Source organism: Bos javanicus, chromosome 3 (assembly GCF_032452875.1).
Source record: "Bos javanicus breed banteng chromosome 3, ARS-OSU_banteng_1.0, whole genome shotgun sequence".
Taxonomy (NCBI): Eukaryota; Metazoa; Chordata; class Mammalia; order Artiodactyla; family Bovidae; genus Bos; species Bos javanicus.
The window spans coordinates 13,143,830-13,166,300 of NC_083870.1; the positions used below are offsets into that span (position 1 = coordinate 13,143,830).

At 40.6% G+C, this 22,471-nt stretch overlaps 1 long non-coding RNA gene and 1 pseudogene across 1 annotated transcript in view; one reads left to right on the forward strand and one right to left on the reverse strand.

Annotated features, from left to right (window-relative positions):
• The window catches only part of LOC133239149 (uncharacterized), a 49,763-nt gene that overhangs the window by 22,187 nt on the left and 5,105 nt on the right, over positions 1-22,471 (reverse strand). The window lies entirely within an intron of this gene.
• Positions 5,682-7,864, forward strand: LOC133239143 (eukaryotic initiation factor 4A-II-like; annotated as a pseudogene).

A 22,471-nucleotide genomic window follows, 5' to 3' on the forward strand; every position in this document is an offset into this window, starting at 1 on the left:
TCAGTCCCACCAATGAACACCCAGGACTGATCTCCTTTAGTATGATTGGATCTCCTTGCACTCTAAGAGACTCTCAAGAGTCTTCTCCAACACCACAGTTCAAAAACATCAATTCTTCTGTGCTCAGCTTTCTTTACAGTCCAACTCTCACATCCATACATGACTACTGGAAAAATCATAGCCTTGATTAGATGGACCTTTGTTGACAAAGTAATGTCCTTGATTTTTAATATGCTGTCTAGGTTGGTCATAACTTTCCTTCCAAGGAGTAAGCATCTTTTAATTTCATGGCTGCAATCGCCATCTTCAGTGATCTTGGAGCCAAAAAAATAAAGTCAACCACTGTTTACACTGTTTCCCCATCTATTTGCCACGAAGTGATGGGACCGAATGCCATGATCTTAGTTTTCTGAGTGTTGAGCTTTAAGGCAACTTTTTCACTCTCCTCTTTCCCTTTCATCAAGAGGCTCTTGAGTTCCTCTTCACTTTCTGCCATAAGGGTGGTGTCATCTGCATATCTGAGGTTACTGATATTTCTACCGGAAATCTTGATTCTAGCTTGTGCTTCCTCCAGCCCAGTGTTTCTCATGATGTACTCTGCATATAAGTTAAATAAGCAGGGTGACAATATACAGCCCTGACATACTCCTTTTCCTATTTAGAACCAGTCTATCATTCCATATCCAGTTCTAACTGTTGCTTCCTGACCTGCATACAGGTTTCTTGAGAGGCTGGTCAGGTGGTCTGGTATTCCCATCTCTTTCAGAATTTTCCACAGTTGATTGTGATCCACATAGTGAAAGGGTTTGGCATAGTCAATAAAGAAGAAATAGATGTTTTTCTGGAACTCTCTTGCTTTTTTGATGATCCAGAGGATGTTGGCAATTTGATCTCTGGTTCTTCTGCCTTTTCTAAATTCAGCTTGAACATCTGGAAGTTCACGGTTCATGTATTGCTGAAGCCTGGCTTGGAGAATTTTGAGCATTACTTTACTAGCGTGTGAGATGAGTACAATTGTGCAGTAGTTTAAGCATTCTTTGGCATTGCCTTTCTTTAGGATTGGAATGAAAACTGACCTTTTCCAGTCCTGTGACCACTGCTGAATTTTCCAAACTTGCTGGCATATTGAGTGCAGCACTTTCCCAGCATCATCTTTTAGGATTTGAAATAGCTCAACTGGAATTCCATCACCTCCACTAGCTTTGTTCATAGTGATGCTTCCTAAGGCCTACTTGACTTCACATTTCAGGATGTCTGGCTCTAGGTGAGTGTGAGTGACCACACCATCGTGATTATCTGGGTCATGAGGATCTTTTTTTGTACAGTTCTTTTGTGTATTCTCGCCATCTCTTCTTAATATCTTCTGCTTCTGTTAGGTCCATACCACTTCTGTCCCTTATTGAGCCTGTCTTTGCATGAAATGTTCCGTTGGTATCTCTAATTTTCTTGAAGAGATCTCGTCTTTCCCATTCAATATTTTTCCTCTATTTCTTTGCACTGATCGCTGAGGAAGGCTTTCTTATCTCTCCTTGCTGTTCTTTGGAACTCTGCATTCAAATGGGTATATTTTCCTCCTTTGCTTTTTGCTTCTCTTCTTTTCACAGCTATGAAACATTAGACAAATCCTAATTCAGGAAAATGTTGCCAAATACCCTACTGCTACTGCTGCTAAGTCACTTCAGTCGTGTCCAACTCTGTGTGACCCCATAGACGGCAGCCCACCAGGCTCCACCATCCCTGGGCTTCTCCAGGCATGAACACTGGAGTGAGTTGCCATTTCCTTTCCAACGCATGAAAGTGAAAAGTGAAAAGTGAAAGTGAAGTCACTCAGTCGTATCCGACTTTTAGTGACCCCATGGACTGCAGCCTACCAGGCTCCTCCATCCATAGGATTTTCCAGGCAAGAATACTGGAGTGGGGTGCCATTGCCTTCTCTGAAATACCCTACAGACTCTCCTTAAAACTGTCATGAGAAAAAGGAACAGCCAACAAACTGTCAGAGCCCAGAGGAGACCAAGGACACAGGATGACTAAATGCAAGATGAGATCCAGGACACTGGGTAAAAATTGAAGGACAACTGAATTAAAGTAGAACTTTCAATACTTACCAACGTTTCCATATTATAACGCTGATATGTCATCAAGGCTCCTCTGCCCTTGGACTTTTCCAGGCAAGAATACTAGAGTGGGTTGCCATTTCCTATTCCATAGGATCTTCTCAGCCTAGGCATTGAACAGACATCTTCTGTGTCTCCTACACTAGCAGCCAGATCCTTTACCACTAAGCCACTTGGGAAGTCCTAACATATTGATATCACTCTATTAATTGCAACAAATATTAGGAGTATAAGATGTTGATAATGTTGCAGGAAATGAGACCCATCCAGGGCCCAAGAGTGGGATCATGTCTAACACTCAGGCATGAATTGTTCGAGGAGACACATGTGCTGACAATGCAAGAGATTTTATTGTGAAGGTGCACTTAGGTAGAGAGCAGCAGGGTAAGGGAACCCAGAACTGCTCTGCCACATGTCTTGTAGTCTTGGGTTTCATGATGATGTGGGTTTCTGGCCCTTCATTCTGACTCTGGGTCCTTCCTGGTGGCACACTCATCACTCAGTCAAGATGGATTTCCAATGAGGAGGATTCTGGGAGGTTGGTAGGACATATGGATTGGTGTCTCCTCTCTTCTTTTGACCTTTCTCGAATTCTTCCAGATGGTAGTGGCTTGTTAGTTCCAGGTTCCTTACCAGGAGCTCCTGTCATAAAGTAACTCATGCAAATAGTTACTGTGATGCCTGGTCAGGGTTTCAGCCAGTGTTTCCTTTAACAATAATAGGGGAGACTGTATGTGGAGTATATGGCAACTCTCTGTACCATCTTGCCATTTTTTCTGTAAATCTAATATAGTTTTTAAAAACTTTTTTTCTTTTTTTAAAGTACTACTTGTCTTGAGCTCATATCCCTTCTGGTTACAACTGCTCATGAGAGATATTCAGGAATGTCCATCACCCTTTCCACAAAGACCAGTGAGATCTATGGGTGACTTTCTTCTCCTATATACACAGAAACACTTATTTCTAGATAAAACCTGTTCCCATTGCTGACCACACAAAAGCAGAATTGAAAACTATTTGGGTTCTGTCCCCAGGCCTGGCTCACAGATGCTCACACAACATTTATTAAGTAAATGTTTACTGAGCCCCTCCTGGATGCCTGTCATGTGCTAGATGCTCATAATGTACAGTAAACACAACTTCTCTGTTCCTTGTCTGAACAGAGGCCACACCACAGCGGGCAACAGGTGCTAAACAAGGAAATGCCTTATGTACATATCATGCCAGTTACAGAGAAAGGAAAATACAGGGTGCCGGGAGGGGAGGAGGACACTGAAAGGGCAGGGTGGCCCCTCTGAGGAAGGGTGACTAAGTTGAGGCCTATAGATTCTGGTGGCCATGAGCTCCACGTGAGCAAATCCAGTGGGCTGATCCCTGTCTTCACCTTACTGACTTTTGGCAGTTTCTTTTTCCAAGAAACCTTCTTTTTTTTTTTTTTTTCAGTTTTTTATTTATTTTTTTAAATTTTATTTTATTTTAAAACTTTACAATATTGTATTGGTTTTTTGCTGGACACCAGAGTCTCCTGACTTTCACTGGCCACTCCTTCTCAGCCTCCTCTTCCTGACTATGACCTTCTGAAGCCCAGACCTTGCTGCCTGGACCACTTGCTTGTCTACACAAGCCTTTTTCTGAATTCCAGACCCATGTATAAAATTGCCTACTTTAGAGTCCCACGTGACGTTCCCATTGCATCTCAAACTCAAATTTCATGCCTGATCCTCAAGCCTGCTTCTTCCCTGGTGGTCCCTGTCTCAGGACAAGGTGCCTCATTTTCCATGGTGCTCAGGCCAAAATCCTTATTCCTCTTGCACTCAGACTCGTGTCTGACCTACCAGTAAATCCTGATACCTCTCCATAAATGTTCATGGATCCACCCCTTCTCATCACATCCACCATTTTCACTTTTCTCTAGAATTCCTGGGGCCTTGCAACACATGCTCAGGCCCCAAACTTGCTGCACTGAACACACAACCAGAGTGGACCTTTAAACTATTGTCATGTCTTATTCCTCTCAAAACACTCTGATGTTAGCCTTCCCACTTAGAAAGAAATTCAAGCCCTGATCTTATCCTTCCAGGCCCACGCCATCTTTTCCCCTGGCCACCTTTACCACCTCATCTCTCCAGGTTCCAGCCATCACTTCCCTCCAGCATCACACGCCATGTGTTTGTACCTCCAGTGCTTCACACAGGCTCCCAGCTCAGGACACTGGCACATGCATATTCTCATCCTAGATTGTCCTCTCACAGTCACTCAGGTCTGTCAAAATACCACTTCCCCAAAGAGGTCTTCCTTATAGAGTTCTTGTTCTTCCTTATAGAGTTCTACTTGTTCTGTCTTCACACACTTGTCACCACCTGACCTTGCATATCTATTTCATCATTTGTTGATTTCCATTATTCCCTTTATGGTGTGAGTTCTTGAGAGCTGGGAATTTGTCCATCTTATTCTCTTCTGTATCCTTAGCACTGAGAAAAATAGTAAACATCTTGTAATTATTCTTTGGAGTTGGGATAGCCTAGTGATTAAAAGTGTGGACTCTGGAGCCAAACCATTTGGCTCAAAATCACAACCACAACCACAACAAAATAAAAAGGGTTTTGAAAAATTAAAAATAAAATAAAAAAAAAATTTAAGTGTAGAAAAACAGTCATTCTGGAACTTGGCTGGGAGTGACACAAAGTGGTAGAACCCATGGGGACAAAATTTGGCAACACCCAAAGAGTCGAAGTGCTATACTCAATACCAGCAAATTTGGTATTGAATATTCCCTGAATATTCATTGGAAGGATTGATGCTGAAGCTGAAACTCCAATTCTTTGGCCACCTGATGCAAACACTGACTCACTGGAAAAGACCTTGATGCTGGGGAAGATTGAGGGCAAGAAAACTCAGCAGTGGCCACAGGACTAGAAAAGATCAGCTTTCTTTCCAATCCCAAAGAAGGGCAATGCCAAAGAATGGTCAAACTACCATACAATTGTTCTCATTTCACATGCTAACAAGGTACTGTTCAAAATCCTTCAAGCTAGGCTTCAACAATACACGAACTGAGAACTTTCAGATGTACAAGTTGCATTTAGAAAAGGCAGAGGAACCAGAGATCAAATTGTCAACATCCATTAGATCATAGAGAAAACAAGGGAATTCCAAAAAAGATCTGCTTTGTTGACCATGCTAAAGCCTTTGCTTGTGTGAATCACAACAAACTGTAGAAAATTCTTAAAGAGATGGGAATTCCAGACCATCTTACCTGCCTTCTGAGAAACCTGCATGCAGGTTAAGAAGAAAGAGTTAGAAGCAGACATGGAACAACTGACTGGTTCAAAATTGGGACAGGAGTACATTAAGGCAGTATTTTATCACCCTCCTTATTTAACATATTTTCAGGATACATCATGCAAAATGCTGAGCTGTTTGAATCACAAGCTGGAATCAAGATTGCCATAAGAAATATCAACAAACTCAGATATGCAGATGAGGCCACCCTAATGGCAGAAATTTAAGAGGAACTGAAGAGCCCCTTGATGAAGACGGAGGAGGAAAGTGAAAAAGCTGGCTTGAAATTCAGCACTCAAGCTTTTTAGTCTGGCACTGGGTGGTTCTTTGGATCATGTATGGTGGCTCCACAGATTTTAACAGCAGAGAACATGGCGGCCCAGAGGGAATGGACCCCGATGGTGTTTCGAGAGCAACTGGAATGAGACTGTTGATAACTTTGATGATATGAACTTAAAGGAGTCTCTTCTTTGGAGCATCTATGCTTATGGTTTTGAGAAACCATCAGCTATTCAGCAGAGAGTTATTATTCCATGTATTAAAGGTATGATGTGGTTGCTCAAGCTCAGTCAGGTACTGGCAAGACAGCCACATTTGCTATTTCCATCCTGCAACAGTTGGATATTGAGTTCAAGGAGACCCAAGCACTAGTATTGGCCTCCACTTTTGGATCAACAGATCCAAAAGGTAATTCTGGCACTTGGAGATTATATGAGAGCAACTTGTCATGCCTGCATTGGTGGAACAAATGTCTGAAATGAAATGCAAAAACTGCAGGCTGAAGCACCACATATTGTTGTTGGAACACCAGGGAGAGTGTTTGATATGTTAAACAGAAGATATCTCTCTCCAAAATAGATCAAAATGTTCGTTTTGCATGAAGCAGATGAAATGCTGAGCTGAGGGTTTAAGGATCAAATCTATGAGATTTTCTGAAAATTAAATACTAGTATTCGGGTGGTGTTGCTTTCTGCCACAATGCCAACGGATGTGTTGGAAGTGACCAAAAAATTCATGAGAGATCCAATTCGAATTTTGGTGAAAAAAGAAGAATTGACTTTTGAAGGAATCAAACAGTTTTATATTAATGTTGAAAGAGGGGAATGGAAGTTGGATACACTTTATGACTTGTACGAGACACTGACAATTACACAGGCTGTTATTTTTCTCAATACAAGGCACAAGGTGGACTGGCTCACAGAGAAAATGCATGCCAGGTACTTCACAGTTTCTGCCCTGCGTGGTGACATGGACCAGAAAGAAAGAGATGTTATCATGAGGGAATTTCGACCAGGGTCAAGCCATGTTCTGATCACTACTGACTTGTTGGCTTGTGGAATTGATGTGCAACAAGTGTCATTGGTTATAAACTATGATCTACCTGCCAACAAAGGTTCGTCTAGTCAAGGCCATGGTTTTACCTGTGGTCAGGTATGGATGTGAGAGTTGGACTGTGAAGAAGGCTGAGTGCCAAAGAATTGATGCTTTTGAATTGTGGTGTTGGAGAAGACTCTTGAGAGTCCCTTGGACTGCAAGCAGATCCAACCAGTCCACTCTAAAGGAGATCAGCCCTGGGATTTCTTTGGAAGGGATGATGCTGAAGCTGAAACTACAGTACTTTGGCCACCTCATGCGAAGAGTTGACTCACTGGAAAAGACTCTGATGCTGGGAGGGATTGGGGGCAGGAGGAGAAGGGGACGACAGAGGATGAGATGACTAGATGGCATCACTGACTCAATGGACATGAGTCTGAGTGAACTCTGGGAGTTGGTGATGGACAGGGAGGCCTGGCATGCCGCAATTCATGGGGTCGCAAAGAGTCGGACGCGACTGAGCGATTGACCTGATCTGATCTGATCTGACCTACCAATCGTGAAGATTATATTCACAGAATTGGCAGAGGGGGTCGATTTGGGAGGAAAGGTGTGGCTATAAACTTTGTTACTGAAGAAGACAAGATTTTTCATGACATTGAGAGTTTCTACAATACTACAGTGGAGGAAATGCCAATGAATGTGGCCGACCTTATTTAATTCCTGGGATGAGACAGTTTTCAATGCAGTGCTCACTGTTGCTGAATAGGCGATCACAACGTGCATTGTGCTTCTTTCGTTGGGAATATTTGAATCTTGTCTCAATGCTCATAATGGATCATAAATACAGATTTTGATAGCAAAGCAACATTAGTCGTGAGCTCTTGTGAGGAAAGTCATTGGCTTTATCCTCTTTAGAGTTAGACTGTTGGGGTGGGTATAAAAGATGGGGTCTGTAAAATCTTTCTTTCTTAGAAATTTATTTCCTAGTTCTGTAGAAATGGTTGTATTAGATGTTCTCTATCATTTAATAATATACTTGTGGACTAAAAGATATAACTGCTGTATAAAATCAGCCAATTATGTTAAACTAGCATATCTGCCTTTATTGTGTTTGTCATTAGCCTGAATAGAAAGGCCTTTAAAATTGATTTTTTTTTTTTTTAGCATTTGAATGCATTTTGTTTGGTATTATATTTATTCAATAAAGTATTTAATTAGTGAAAAAAAAAAAGAAATTCATCACTCAATAAACTAGGATCATGGCATACAGTCCCATCACTTCATGGCATACAGATGGGGAAAAAATGGAAACTGGCAAGTTTTATTTTCTTGAGCTCCAAAATCAGTGCAGACTGTGACTGCAGCCATGTAATTAAAAGATGTTTTCTCCTTGAAGAAAAGCTATGACAAACCTAGGCAGTGTATTAAAAAGCAGAGACATCACTTTGCTGACAAACATCCTTATAGTCAAAGCTATGGCTTTTCCAGTAGTCATGTATGGATGTGACTGTTGGACCATTAAAAGGTTGAGTACTGAAGAAATAATGCTTTCAAAGTGTGGTACTAGGGAAGACTCCAGAGTCTGTTGGACAGCAAAGAGATCAAACCACTCAATTAAAGGAAATCAACCCTGAATATTCATTGGAAGGACTAACGCTGAAACTGAAACTCCAATTCTTTGGCCACCTGATGCAAACACCAACTCATTGGAAAAGACCATGATGCTGGGGAAGACTGAGGGCAAGAAGAGAATGGAGTGGCAGAGAATAAGACGGTTGGATGGCATCACCAAACTAATGGACATGAATTTGACTAAACTCCAGCAGATAATGAAGGTCAGGGAAGCCTGGCCTGCTACAGTCCACTGGGTTGCATAGAGTCAGACATGACTTAGTGACTGAGCAAAAACAACAGCAGAGTCAAAATCCTACTTCCCCTGCTTTGCATTTCCTATCTATAAAACTTCGTCCCATATTGATTGCTGAATTATTTCTGAGAACAAATGATAGAAACTAATCTAAAGATTTGTAAGTTGTTATTGTTCTTGTTTAGTTGATAAGTGATGTCTGACTCTTTTGAGACCCCATTGACTATAGCTTTCCAGGCTCTTCTGTCCCTGGGATTTCCCAGACAAGAAGAATACTGAAGTGGGTTGCCATTTCATTCTCCAGGTGATCTTCCTGATCCAGGGATTGAACCTGTGTCTCCTGCATTGTAGGTGGATTCTTTACTGCTGCTTCACCAGGGAAATCCAAGGTTTTCTCAGTGCTGCTGCTGCTGCTAAGTCGCTTCAGTCATGTCTGACTCTGTGCAACCCCAGAGATGGCAGCCCACCAGGCTCCCCCATTCCTGGGATTCTCCAGGCAAGAACACTGGAGTGGGTTGCCATTTCCTTCTCCAATGCAGGAAAGTGAAAAGTGAAAGTGAAGTCATCCAGTCGTGTCTGACTCTTAGTGACCCCATGGACTGCAGCCTACCAGGCTCCTCCATCCATGGGATTTTCCAGGGAAGAGTACTAGAGTGGGGTGCCATTGCCTTCTCTGAGTTTTCTGAGTAGGGTCAGCTTAATTGTTCCATGGAATGTTCCCATGGTGGGATACTGTACTTCTATATAAATATCAGGAAGCACTATAGACACTAGTTGAAAAGATTTCTAGAATAATGTTCCATGAAAAAAAAGCAAACTGCCAGCATATATGTACATTTATAAAGTCTTCTATTACTGACCCTTCTTAGCCCTTGACAATGCCTCTATATTTACAAAGATGAGTTTGTAAATAGTTTTATTTACCCAGCACCTGTCTCTGACCACAGCCTTGACCACATTTTAGAGAAATGTCAGCACAGTGCTCTTAGTGCCTCGCTACTAATATTGAGAGTCATTGCCAATAGCTTGGTGGTCACTCAGAACCTACCAGGTTCGATGCATGATACTGGATGCTTGGGGCTGGTGCACTGGGATGACCCAGAGGGATGGTATGGGGAGGGAGGAGGGTGGAGGGCTCAGGATGGGGAACACATGTATACCTGTGGCAGATTCATTTCGATATTTGGCAAAACCAATACAATATTGTAAAGTTTAAAAATAAAATAAAATTAAAAAAAAAAATAACCTACCGATAGACTTCACTACCACTGCCCTCACACAGCTAGTCCAACAGGCTCATGCCTCACTTTCCTAGATCCCTACCACCACCCCTCACTGCCTTCTTCCATGTAGTGTGAGGCGTTACATCACAGTCATGGCTTCAGCTAAAATGTTTCACTTGTCAGAAGAGCATTTGTTGGTTGTTTGGAGCCATTGCTGAGCCTCAGGCACCTTCGTTAAGTTGTAGACATGTGTGTCTGATTCTCCATCAGTCTCTTGTTATTTTCAGTTCTCATCAATTTTCAGAGGAACAAATCCTCTAGTTCTTTATTGAGGTCCAGACTGCTTCTATCATCATCCTTCCTGACTCAATCCCCAGCAGCAGCAAAGTCCCCAATCCAGTTCCAGGCTCTGGAAAATGGCCTTTATCAGTCCAAGTACACGATGCCCACACTAACTTCTGCATCTTGGCTCTACTACACTCCCTTTATTGGAAAACCTTCCTTCTTCCCTCCAAACCCATGAAATATATACCCTACCAAGACTGAATCATGAAGAAATAAAAATTCTGAATAGACCAATAATGAGTTATGAAATTGGATCAATATCCAAGCTACTTCCAAAAACAAAAGTCCAGGACCAGATGGTTTCACTGGTAAATTCTACCAAATATTTAAAGAACTAACACCCTCATTCACTTACATTACCAAAAAATAGAAGAGAAGGGAACACTTCTAAAACTCATTTTATGAGGCCAACATTACTGTGACACAAAAACTAGTTATGGACACCACAAGAAAAAAGTTATGGACCAATATCCCTGATAAACATAGATGTGAAACTCCTTAACAGAATAAATACTACCATGCTATACTCAGCAATACAACAAAAGGATTACATATCATGATCAGGCGGCATTTATCCCAGGAATGCAAGAATGTTTCAGTGTCCACAAATCAATCAGTGTGATATAGCACATGAATAAAATGCAGGATAAAAATTGTATGATCATTTCAGTAGATACAGGAAAAGTGGCAAAATTCAATATTTATTTATGAAAATATCTCAACAGGATGGGTATAGAGGAAAAGTACCTCAATGTATTAATAATAAAAGCCATAGATACCAAGCCCACAGCTAACATCACACTCAATAGTGAAAAGCCAAAGGCTTGCAATTAGGCAATGAACATAAAGAAAAGGCAACCAGATCAGAAAATAAGAAGTAAAACAGTCATTACTTGAAGATGACATGATGTTACATATAGAAAACCCTAAAGATTCCACCAAAAAAAATATAGTTAGAACTAATAAACAAACTTATTAAAGTTATCAGATAGGAAATCGATGTACAAAAATCTGTTGTGTTTCTGTATATATCAGAAAGAGAAATTAAGAAAGAAATCCCATTTACTATTGCATCAAAAGAATAAAATACCTATGAATAAATTCAGCTAAGGAATGGGAACACCTGAAAGCTGTAAGATACTGATGATATAAACTGAAGATACAAATAAACTTAAAAGTATTCCACTTTTATTGATTGGAAGAATTAATAGTGCTAAAATGTTCATACTATTCAAAGCAACCTACAGATTCAATGCAATCTTTACCAACCTTCTAATAGCTTTTTTCAGAAATAAAATCATCCTCAAATTTGTATGGAATCACAAAAGACCTCAAATAACTAAAGCAACTTTGAGAAAGAAGAAAAAAGCTGGGACCATAATGCCCTCTGATTTCAAATAATATTACAAAGCTATAGTGGTCAAAACAGTATGCTATCATAGTAGAAACAAGTACATAAGTCAATGGAACAAAATAAAGAGCACAGAAATAAACCAACACATATATAGTCAACTATTTTATGACAAAGGGGTCAATGGGGAAAGAACAGTCTCTTCAATAAATGATGTTGGGAAAACTGAATTAGATCAGATCAGTCGCTCAGTCGTGTCCGACTCTTTGAGACCCCATGAATTGCAGCACGCCAGGCCTCCCTGTCCATCACCAACTCCCGGAGTTCACTCAGACTCACATCCATCGAGTCAGTGATGCCATCCAGCCATCTCATCCTCTGTTGTCCCCTTCTCCTCTTGCCCCCAATCACTCCCAGAATCAGAGTCTTTTCCAATGAGTCAACTCTTCGCATGAGGTGGCCAAAGTACTGGAGTTTCAGCTTTAGCATCATTCCTTCCAAAGAAATGCCAGGGCTGATCTCCTTCAGAATGGACTGGTTGGATCTCCTTGCAGTCCAAGGGACTCTCAAGAGTCTTCTCCAACACCAGACACATACAAAGTAATGAAATTGCCTGAGTAATATTTCATTGTATGAACCGCATCCTTTTTATCCATTTATCTGTTGATGAACATTTAGGTAGTTTCCATGTCCTGGCTATTGTGAACAGTGCTGCAATGAACATTGGGGTATCACTCAGCCATTATAATGGAGAAGGCAATGGCAACCCACTCCAGTACTCTTGCCTGGAAAATCTCATGGGCAGAGGACCCTGGTAGGCTGAAGTCCATGGGGTCGCTAAGAGTCGGACATGACTGAGCAATTTCACTTTCACTTTTCACTTTCATGCAATGGAGAAGGAAATGGCAACCCACTCAAGTGTTCTTACCTGGAGAATCCCAGGGACGGTGGAGCCTGGTGGGCTGCCATCTATGAGGCTGCACAGAGTCGGACACAACTGAAGCGACTTAGCAGCAGTAGCAGCAACTATTATAAAGGATGAAATAATGGCATTTGCAGCAACATGGATGGAGCTATCGTCATACTGATTAAAGTAAGTCAGACAGAGAAAGACAAATATATGATATTGCTTATATGTGGAATCTAAAAAATGATGCAAATGGGTTTATTTACAAAATAGAAACAGATTCATAGACTTAGAGAATGATATGGTTACCAGGGGCAAAGGGAAGAAGGGATAGTTAAAGAGTTTGGAATTAACCTGTAAACACTAAAAAGGGATAACCAATAAGGACCTGTTGTGGCACAGGGAACTCTGCTCAAAGTTACATGGCAGATGGATGGGAGGAGAGTTTGGGGGAGAATGGTTACATGTATATACGGCAGATTCCCTTTGCTGTCCACCTGAAATTATCGCAATATTGTTAATTATCTATACTCCAATACAAAATATAGATTTTAAAAAACTAAAAATTAAAACTTCAATTAACTTTTTTCAATTTAATCAACATTTATTGGACATGTACTGGATATTTGAGAGTTAAAAATTTGAATGAGAAAAGGTCTCTCTCCAAAGCAGATTATTGTTTTATAAAGATGCGGCTTTAGCTTGTTCTTTATTTTTATCTTTAAACATTTTATTTTATATTGAAGTATAGCAAATTTGGAAAACTCATCAGTGGCCACAGGACTGGAAAAAGTCAGTTTTCATTCCGATCCCAAAGAAAGGCAATGCCAAAGAAGGCTCAAACTACCGCACAATTGCACTCATCTCACATGCTAGTAAAGGAATGCTTAAAATTCTCCAAGCCAGGCTTCAGCAGTATGTGAACCGTGAACTTCCTGATGTTCAAGCTGGTTTTAGAAAAGGCAGAGGAACCAGAGATCAAATTGCCAACATCTGCTGGATCATGGAAAAAGCAAGAGAGTTCCAGAAAAACATCTATTTCTGCTTTGTTGACTATGCCAAAGCCTTTGACTGTGTGGATCACAAGAAACTGTGGAAAATTCTGAAAGAGATGGGAATACCAGACCACCTGACCTGCCTCTTGAGAAATCTGTATGCAGGTCAGGAAGCAACAGTTAGAACTGGACATGGAACAACAGACTGGTTCCAAATAGAAAAAGGAGTACGTCAAGGCTGTATATTGTCACCCTGCTTATTTAACTTATATGCAGAGTACATCATGAGAAACACTGGACTTGAAGAAACACAAGCTGAAATGAAGATAGCCGGGAGAAATATCAATAACCTCAGATATGCAGATGACACCATCCTTATGGCAGAAAGTGAAGAGGAACTAAAGAGCCTCTTGGTGAAAGTGAAAGAGGAGAGTGGAAAAGCTGGCTTAAAGCTCAACATTCAGAAAACTAAGATCATGGCATCTGGTCCTATCACTTCATGGCAAATAGATGGGGAAACAATGATTGATTTTATTTTTCTGGGCTCCAAAATCTCTGCAGATGGTGATTTCAGCCATGAAATTAAAAGATGCTTGCTCCTTGGAAGGAAAGTTATGACCAACCTAGACAGCATATTAAAAAGCAGAGACATTATTTTCTCAGCAAAGTTCCGTCTAGTCAAGGCTATGGGTTTCCAGTGGTCATGTGTGGATTGGAGAGTTGGACTATAAAGAAAAGCTGAGCATTGAAGAATTGATGCTTTTGAACTGTGATGTTGGAGAAGACTCTTGAAAGTCCCTTGGACTGCAAGGAGATCCACCCAGTCCATTCTAAAGGAGATCAGTCCTGGGTGTTCATTGGAAGGACTGATGCTGAAGCTGAAACTCCAATACTTTGGCCATCTGATGTGAAGAGCTGACTCACTGGAAAAGACCCTGAAGCTGGGAAAGACTGAGGGCAGGAGGAGAAGGAGACGACAGAGGATGAGATGGTTGGATGGCATCACCGACTCTATGGACATGGGTTTGGGCGGACTCCAGGAGTTGGTGATGGACAGGCAGGCCTGGCGTGCTGTGGTTCATGAGATCGCAAAGAGTCGGACACAACTGAGTGAGTGAACTGAACTGAACTGAGTCGGTAATGCTATCAAACTATCTCATCTTCTGCCGCCACCTTCTCATTTTGCCTTCAATCTTTCCCAGCATCAAGGTCTTTTCCAATGAGTCAGCTCTTTGCATCAGATAGCCACAGTATTAGCACTTCAGTTTCAGCATCAGTCCTTCTAATGAATAGTCAGGGTTGATTTCCTTTAGGATTAACTGGTTTGATCTCCTCGAATTTCAGGGGGCTCTCAAGAGTCTTCCCCAGCTCCACAATTCGAAAGCATCAATTCTTCAGCACTCAGCCTTCTTTATGGTCCAACTCTCACATCCATACATAACTACTTGAAAAACCACAGCGCTAACTATATGGATCTTTATCGACAAAGTGATAGCTCTGATTTGTTTGTTTGTTTAATTAGTTACTTTATTTTAATTGGAGGCTAATTATTTACAATACTGAGGTGGTTTTTGCCATACATTGACATGAGTCAGCCATGGGTGTACATGTGTCCCATGGACCTGAAACCCCCTCTCACCTCCCTCCCTATCCCATTCCTCTGAGTTGTCCCAGTTCACTGGCTTTGAGTGCCCTGTTTCCTGCATCAAACTTGGACTGGTGATCTATTTCACATATGGTAATATTCATGTTTCAATGCTATTCTCTCAAATCATCCCACTCTCTCCTTTTCCCACAGAGTCCAAAACTGTTCTTTACATCTGTGTCTCTTTTGCTATCTCACATATAGAGTCATCATTACCATCTTTCTAAATTCCATATATATGTGTTAATATACTGTATTGGTGTTTTTCTTTCTGACTTACTTCACTCTGTATAGTAGGCTCCAGTTTCATCCATCTCATTAGAATTGACTCAATTGTGTTCTTTTTAATAGCTGAGTAATATTTCATTCTGTATATGTACCACAACTTTCTTATCCATTCATCTGCTGATGGACATCTAGGCTGCTGCAATGAACATTGGGGTACATGTGTCTCTTTCAATTCTGTTTTCCTTGGTGTGAAATCCCACTTCTGGGTGATATGGCAGTTCTATTTGCAGTTTTATAAGGAATCTCCACACTGTTCTCCATAGTGGCTGTACTAGTTTGCATTCCCACCAACAGGTGGATATCTTTGCTTTTTAATATGCTATCTAGGTTTGTCACAGCTTTCCTTCCAAGGAGCAAGAGTTGTTTAATTTCATGGCTACAGTCACTGTCCTCAGTGATTTTGGAGCCCATGAAAATAAAATTTGCCACTGCTTTCAGTTTTTCCCCTTGTATTTGCCAGGAAGTGATGGGACTGGATGTCATGATCTTCGCTTTTTGAATGTTGAGTTTCAAGCCATATTTTTCACTCTCATCTTTCATCTTCATTAAGAAGCTCTTTAGTTCCTCTTCATTTCCTGTCATTGGAGTGGAATCATCTGTATATATGAGGTTGTTGATATTTCTTGTGGCAATTTTGATTCCAGCTTGATTCATTCAGCCAAACATTTTGCATGATGTACTCTGCATATAGGGCTCCATTGGTGGCTCAGCGGTAAAAAATCTTCCTGTAATGCAGGAGCCACAGGAGATGCAGATTCTATCCCTGAGTCAGGAAGATCCCCTGGAGAAGGGCATGGAAACCCACTCCAGTATTTCTGCCTGGAGAATCCCATGGACACAGGAGCCTCATGGGCTACAGACCATAGGGTTGAAAAGAGTCAAACATGACTGAAGCGACTTAGCATGTGTGCACTCTACAGATAAATTAAATATGTAGAGTGACAATGTACAGCCTTGCACTCCTTTCCCAATTTTGAATCAGTCAGTTGTTCCATCTGCAATTCTAACTACTGGTTCTTGACCTGCATATAGGTTTCTCAGGAAACTGGCAAGGTAATCTGATATTCCCATCTCTTTAAGAGTTTGTTGAGAGCCACACAGTCATAGGATTTAGTGTAGTCAGTAAAGCAGAAATAGCTGTTTTTCTGGAATTCTCTTCCTTTCTCTATGATCCAACGAAGGTTGGCAATTTGATCTCTGTTTCCTCTGCCTCTTCAAAACCCAGCTTGTATATCTGAAAGTCTTCAGTGCATGTACTGCTGAAGCCTAGCTTGAAGGATTTTGAGCATAAGTTTGCTAGCATGTAAAATGAGAGCAATAGTACAGTAGTTTCAACATTCTTTGGTATTGTCTTTCTTTGGGATTGGAATGCAAACTGAACTTTTATAGTCCTGTGGGGACTGCTGAGTTTTCTAAATTTGCTGACATATTGAATGCAGTAATTTAACAGTATCATCTTTTAGGATTTTAAATAGCTCAGCTGGAATTTAATCACATTTACTAATTTTGTTCATAGAAATTCTTCCTAAGGCCCACTCCAGGATGTCTGGCTCTAGGTGAGTGACCACACCACCATGGTTATCTCAGTCATTAAGACAATTTTTGTATAGTTCTTCTTTGTATTCTTGCCACCTCTCCTTAATATCTTCTGCTTCTGTTAGATATTCTGTTGATATTTCTTATGACAATTTTGATTCCAGCTTGTGATTCATTCAGCCAAATATTTTGCATGATGAACTCTGCATATAGGGCTTCGCTGGTGGCTCAGTGATAAAGAATCTGCCTGTAATCCAGGAGCCACAGGAGAAGCAGATTCGATCCCTGAGTCAGAAAAAGCCCCTGGAGGAGGGCATGGAGACTCACTCCAGTATTCCTGCATGGATTCTCCAAGCAGGATTTCAGTCCTTAATCATGCCCATTCTTGCAAGCAATGTTCTCTTGATGTATCCCTATTTTCTTGAAGAGATCACTAGTCTTTCCCACTCCATTATTTTCCTCTCTTTCTTTGCACTGTTCATTTAAGAAGGCCTTCTTATCTCTCCTTGGTATTCTCTGGATCTCTGCATTCAGTAGGATATATCTTTCCTTTATTCCCTTGCCTTTCACGTCTCTTCTTTCCTCAACTATTTAGAAAGCCTCCTCAGACAACTACTTTGCCTTCTTGTATTTCTTTTTCTTTGGGATGGTTTTGGTCACTGTCTCCTGTACTATGTTAAAAACCTCTGTCCATATGAAATAGAAACATATTTTAATAGCCTTTAATAGAGTTTAATTTTTGTCTTAATCTGTTTGGGACCTAGTGTTAAGAATATCCAATTCTAAAACTGACGTGTCACTCTGTAATATTGTATCGAGCAGGAAACATCATTGTTTGCTGTTCTGCAACACCAACATTCATCCGGTTTGTGCAGAATATCCTATTAATACCCAGCATCTGGGTATTAATTTAATTTAATTAATCCTATTAATTAAAGTTTAATTAGCTAGTGAAGAAGAAATATGAGTAATTAGACAGTAAATGCTAATTAGTAAGTTATTCAAAAGCCTCCATTATATACAAATTCAAGCCACATTTTACAACCCTAGTTAGTAGTATAATCCAAATCCTATCAGGGCAACTGTTCAGTTCAGTTCAGTCACTCAGTCGTGTCCAATTCTCTGTGACCCCATGAATCGCAGCATGCCAGGCCTCCCTGTGCATCACCAACTCCCAGAGTTCACTCAGACTCACGGCCATCGAGTCAGTGATGCCATCCAGCCATCTCATCCTCTGTCGTCCCCTTCTCCTCTTGCCCCCAATCCCTCCCAGCATCAGAGTTTTTCCAGTGAGTCAACTCTTCGCATGAGGTGGCCAAAGTACTGGAGTTTCAGCTTTAGAATCATTCCTTCCAAAGAAATCCCAGGGCTGATCTCCTTCAGAATGGACTGGTTGGATCTTGCAGTCCAAGGGACTCTCAAGAGTCTTCTACAACACCACAGTTCAAAAGCATCAATTCTTCAGCACTCAGCCTTCTTCACAGTCCAACTCTCACATCCATATATGACCACAGAAAAAACCATAGCCTTTACCAGACGGACCTTTGTTGGCAAAGTAATGTCTCTGTTTTTGAATATGCTGTCTAGGTTGGTTATAACTTTCCTTCCAAGGAGTAAGCGTCTTTTAATTTCATGGCTGCAATCACCATCTGCAGTGATTTTGGAGCTCAAAAAAATAAAGTCTGACACTGTTTCCACTGTTTCCCCATCTATTTCCATGAAGTGATGGGACCGGATGCCATGATCTTCATTTTCTGAATGTTGAGCTTTAAGCCAACTTTTTCACTCTCCTCTTTCACTTTCATCAAGAGGCTTTTTAGTTCTTCTTCACTTTCTGCCATAAGGGTGGTGTCATCTGCATATCTAAGGTTATTGATATTTCTCCTGGCAATCTTCATTCCAGCTTGTGCTTCTTCCAATCCAGTGTTTCTCATGATGTACTCTGCACATAAGTTAAATAAGCAGGGTGACAATATACAGCCTTGACGTACTCCTTTTCCTATTTGGAACGAGTCCATTGTTCCATGTCCAGTTCTAACTGTTGCTTCCTGACCTGCACACAGATTTCTCAAGAGGCAAGTCAGGTGGTCTGGTATTCCCATCTCTTTCAGAATTTTCCACAGTTTATTGTGAGCCACACAGTCAAAGGCTTAGGCATAATCAACAAAGCAGAAATAGATGTTTTTCTGGAACTCTCTTGCTTTTTCCATGATCCAGTGGATGTTGGCAATTTGATCTCTGGTTCCTCTGCCTTTTCTAAAACCAGCTTGAACATCAGGAAGTTCGTGGTTCACATATTGCTGAAGCCTGACTTGGACAATTTTGAGCATTACTTTACTAGCATGTGACATGAGTGCAATTGTGTGGTAGTTTGAGCCTTCTTTGGCATTGCCTTTCTTTGGGATTGGAATGAAAACTGACCTTTTCTAGTCCTGTGGCCACTGCTGAGTTTTCCAAATTTGCTGGCATATTGAGTGCAGCACTTTCACAGCATCATCTTTCAGGATTTGAAATAGCTCAACTGGAATTCCATCACCTCCACTAGCTTTGTTCATAGTGATGCTTCCTAAGGCCCACTTGACTTCACATTCCAGGATGTCTAGCTCTAGGTGAGTGATCACACCATCGTGATTATCTGGGTCCTGAAGATCTTTTTGTACAGTTCTTCTGTGTATTCTTGCCACCTCTTCTTAATATCTTCTGCTTCTGTTAGGTCCATACCATTTCTGTCCTTTATCGAGCCCATCTTTGCATGAAATGTTCCCTTGGTATGTCTAATTTTCTTGAAGAGATCTCTAGTCTTTCCCATTTTGTTGTTTTCCTCTATTTCTTTGTATTGATCACTGAGGAAGGCTTTCTTATCTCTCCTTGCTATTCTTTGGAACTCTGCATTCAGATGCTTATATCTTTCCTTTTCTCCTTTGCTTTTCACTTCTTTTCACAGCTATTTGTAAGTCCTCCCCAGACAGCCATTTTGATTTTTTGCATTTCTTTTCCATGGGGATGGTCTTGATCCCTGTCTCCTGTACAATGTCACGAACCTCATTCCATAGTTCACCAGGCACTCTATCTATCAGATCTAGGCCCTTAAATCCATTTCTCACTTCCACTGTATAATCATAAGTGATTTGATTTAGGTCACACCTGAATGGTTCGATTGTAGTTTCTGTAATTTAGGTGTATACATTGGCTTTGCCTGACAGACAGCTCTGTTTGCTTCAATTTATAGCTAGAAAAATAATAATTCCATTTTCTGGCCAAAAGAATATTAACTCTAGGGTTTTGGCCATTTCAGTCAGTCTTCCTGCCAGCAGAACCTATTAACATACAAGGATTGTATTTTTAAGGAAATTGAAGGATCTGGACGATGTGACTATCTATTCACCCTTTAAAAAAACAAATGAACAAATTCAACAGAACAGAAGCAGACTCACAGATATAGAGAACAGACTAGTGGTTATGAGAGAGAAGAGGGTAAGGGGAAGGACACGGTGGGGAAGGAGATTAAAAAGCATAAACTACTGGGCATATTATTTAATAATTTGGAAGCATATGATGCATATCACAGTAAATATGGTCAGTATTTTTAATAGCTTTGGAGTATAGTCTGTAAAAATATCAAATCACTGTGTTGTACATCTAAAACTAACATAATATTATACTTCAATTATACTTCAATAAAGATAAAAGAAAAATTTACCTTTAACTCTGTGCTCCTTTCTCCTCTTTTCTCTTGTAGCATTAAGCAATCTTTTCTTAAAATCTGAGACAAATAATTGAGGTTTCTCCAGAACAAAGGAGCTGTGCAAACAAGGTACAGCAGTTTGCAACTTGTGTGCATTCATTTCCTGCCTTTGTACCTGATGAGTTTGAACGTGCTCATCAGCAGTCAGAATTTTGACTTACCCAGGGGCAGATGCTGGCTGCAGTGCGCTGTTCCTTCTGTGATGGATGTGTTCAGTGTTGCCAGAAATAATTATGCAGGGAGGGATTGTGAGACATTGGAGAGAGGTCTTCATTTAGATGTATTATGCAACTCAAATGATGAAAGGCAAATCACTAGAAAGTGATTTTTGCACAGACCAATTGATGCATTTAAGAGTTCAAAATTAAAGTTTAAGAGTATTTGTAACTTAATGTACAAATAAACTGTTAACTGCTTGATATGGCTTCAATGTACAAAGAATAAGGGAAAAAATGTATGCCAAAACTTTGGGAAAGGCATTCCAACCTAGTTAATGTTCTAAATCCTAATAGGTTAATTGTGAGTCCTAAGACATATCTCTTCCTGGGTTTCTTTAATGCCCTCTTTAAGTTGTAGGCTGCAGGAGGCTCATGGATAACAAACTATCTAAAAGGAACTTAAATTATTTAAGTATTTGCTTCTATGCACACACACACACACACACACACACACACACCCTTACACCCTTAATTAAATGTGAACCAAATGCTCCACTTATATCCTATTAGTTGGGTTCAATGATTACTCCATCAAATTCTGGACAATGACAAGTCTATCAAATCTTTTCTCCTTGCCTTTTTAAATAATTTCATTAAATTAAAACAATGGGTAACTGAATCACCCAAGACCTACCTTGTGAAATTGTTGGGAATATTGTGAGCCCATCAGTTTGTTAGACCATACCTTTGTCTGCATTCCTAACTCTCAAGGTATCCCTTCCTTAGTTGTATTGCCTTTCAACATGTAAATAAATATGGTGGCATTAAAATTGGGGGGGGGGACTATTTACTGAACATGGATTAAGGCCTCATGGGGGTTACAGGTGATGTAGATACAAGTGCTGCCCTCAAGCTGTAATCTTCCAGCAGAAGGAATATTGGGACAAGGTACTCTTTTTATTTTGGGGAATTTTAATATTGTATTTTAAGGGATTTGATTTAAGTCATACCTGAATGGTTTAGTGGTTTTCCCTACTTTCTTCAATTTAAGTCTGAATTTGGTAATAAGGAGTTCATGATCTGAGCCACAGTCAGCTCCTGGTCTTGTTTTTGTTGACTGTATAGAGCTTCTCCATCTTTGGCTGCAAAGAATATAATCAATCTGATTTCGGTGTTGACCATCTGGTGATGTCCTTGTATAGAGTCTTCTCTTGTGTTGTTGGAAGAGGGTGTTTGCTATGACCAGTGCCTTTTCTTGGCAAAACTCTATTAGTCTTTGCCCTGCTTCATTCCATATTCCAAGGCCAAATTTCCCTGTTACTCCAGGTGTTTCTTGACTTCCTACTTTTGCATTCGAGTCCCCTATAATGAAAAGGACATCTTTTTTGGGTATTAGTTCTAAAAGGTCTTGTAGGCCTTCATAGAACCGTTCACTTCAGCTTCTTCAGCATTACTGGTTGGGGCATAGACTTGGATTACTGTGATATTGAATGGTTTGCTTGGAAATGAACAGAGATCATCCTGTCCTTTTTGAGATTGCATCCAAGTACTGCATTTCGGACTCTTTTGTTGACCATGATGTCTACTCCATTTCTTCTGAGGGATTCCTGCCCACAGTAGTAGATATAATGGTCATCTGAGTTAAATTCACCCATTCCAGTTCATTTCAGTTCGGTGATGCCTAGAATGTCGACA